A 2,284-nucleotide genomic window follows, 5' to 3' on the forward strand; every position below is an offset into this window, starting at 1 on the left:
ACTAACGATAGGGAAAACACAGGGAGAAGGACCAGACAATAAACCAGGAGGAAAACATGACAGGGAGAACAGCAAAAACACCCAAAACCAAGACATACAAAACGTGACATGACACAATAATCGTAACAGTCTCTTTTGAGCGTCTCTTTTGAACGTCTCTTTTGAGCGTCTCTTTTGAACGTCTCTTTTGAACGTCTCTTTTGAGCGTCTCTTTTGAACGTCTCTTTTGAGCGTCTCTTTTGAGCGTCTCTTTTGAACGTCTCTTTTGAACGGCTCTCCTCAAGGATTTCTTGCCTCCACCATTGGGTGATAATGTGTTTTTATCTCAAGAAAGAAATGGATATCGAGCCACCTTTCATGCCAGCACCATTCATTGATATTATATTCAAACTGTATTATGTACTATTTTACTGACCTGTACTTTCATCTGTTTCAGAATTGTTTGTGGAAATGAGCTATAAGCTGAAAGCTGGTATGAAACATGTCTTCTCTTTTGTGAGATTAATGTTTTTGTATGCATGGTCCTTGCTCCAATAAATACATTCATTAAATGCAAGATTTCGACACTTATACCGATTACAATTGAGGTGTTCCTCGCTCGACCTTTCTTTCTTTGCCTCTCCTGTGAGCGCGTGTGTATTTATCTGAAAGCGTATTCCGTCTCCTCGGGGTTTCATCAGAAAGGCAATTATTTAGTCCACACGATGAGAGCATTGCAGGGTTCTGTTTTCTTTACAACAACAACAAAGAGAACAGCCAGGTCTTAAAGTCGTTGCTATGGTTACAGATGTCAGGGTTGTTGTAGCCTTTTTTTTTTTTATCTTTGTGTTTGTTGGTACTTTTGTGGAAAAAAGATGAATCCAGATTGTATTTCAAATTCAGAACCAAACAAATATTATATATAATGATTCATTTCTTAAAGAGGCCCTATTAATCTTTCTGTGGTGTCTCCTGTAGTGTGTTCTTTAGTGCATGTAAATGGTCTGCAGAGGACTCTTTAAAGTAGAGACACTACATACTGATATACACCTGAACATCAGCAGGAGAGGACTCTTTAAAGTAGAGACACTACATACTGATATACACCTGAACATCAGCAGGAGAGGACTCTTTAAAGTAGAGACACTACATACTGATATATACTTGAACATCAGCAGGAGAGGACTCTTTAAAGTAGAGACACCACATACTGATATGCCTCTTGTAGGGCAGCACGGTCGTACAGCTAACCTTTGTTATGTTTCTGCAGAACATTTGATCAGATACAAGCAGGTTTTGTTGAGAGGCTTTTTACCCAGTGAAGCGTGGGAGTGGAGATCAGAGATAAGAGAAAAGAGAGGACGGAGAATGAGTCGTTCTGATGGAGGCCATCTTGATACGGACCCGTTCTCACTGCAGAGAAACAGAACCCCCCCACCTCTGACTCGCTTCTGTAAAATGTATGAAAGCGAGATCCAAGTGTTGAAATGGAAATGTGATTCAAATCTTAAACCCCAGGCTCCTCCAACAATGCAACATAAAATATATATAATATACAGTATACACGGACATTTCACTCCTAATGACTCATTTAATGCCAAATTGGGAAATGTTTTCGTTGCAGCAGAATGAAAAACAAGTTTTGCTCATAATTAGAAACAAAAAAGCAGTAGAACATTTATAATATACAATATAAACATCTCAAAATATCAGATAAAACTGAGCTAAAAGAGTGAAAGTGTAACAGAAGATAAACAATGTAAATTGGATATAACTGTGAAATGTACAAACACCGATGGGGTTTTCTAATGTCCTGGAAATGTGACACTGGGGAGGAGGAGAGACTTTAGAGACGCATGCATTCTCTGCAACATTTAGCTTATTGTATTCAGAGGTGGGAAGTCGTGAGGTACAAATACTTCATTACTGTACTTAAGTAGATTTTTCTGGTATCTTTTTTTTGTATAATTTGATTTTTACAGGATGAGTAGGGGAGGGGTATCATTTACTTACATTCAAGATTTCAACATGACGCCAAAAAATACTTAAAGGTCCCATGTCATGGCCATTTCTACTGATCATAATTCCATTGTTGAGGTCTACTCGAATAGATTTACATTGTTCAATGTTCCAAACTCACATTGGTTTCTCATGCAGTATCTCTGTATAGTATGTGTATTCACTCTCTGTCCTAAACGGCTTGTTGGAGCTCCTGGCCTGCCCTCCCTCCCTGCGAGCCCGCAGTGTGGCTCTGATTGGTCCAGCTCGCCCACTCCTGTTCTGATGAGTCCACCACCGTACAGCG

Source organism: Notothenia coriiceps, unplaced genomic scaffold (assembly GCF_000735185.1).
Source record: "Notothenia coriiceps isolate Sejong01 unplaced genomic scaffold, NC01 NC01_scaffold00000339, whole genome shotgun sequence".
In the NCBI taxonomy this organism is placed as follows: Eukaryota; Metazoa; Chordata; class Actinopteri; order Perciformes; family Nototheniidae; genus Notothenia; species Notothenia coriiceps.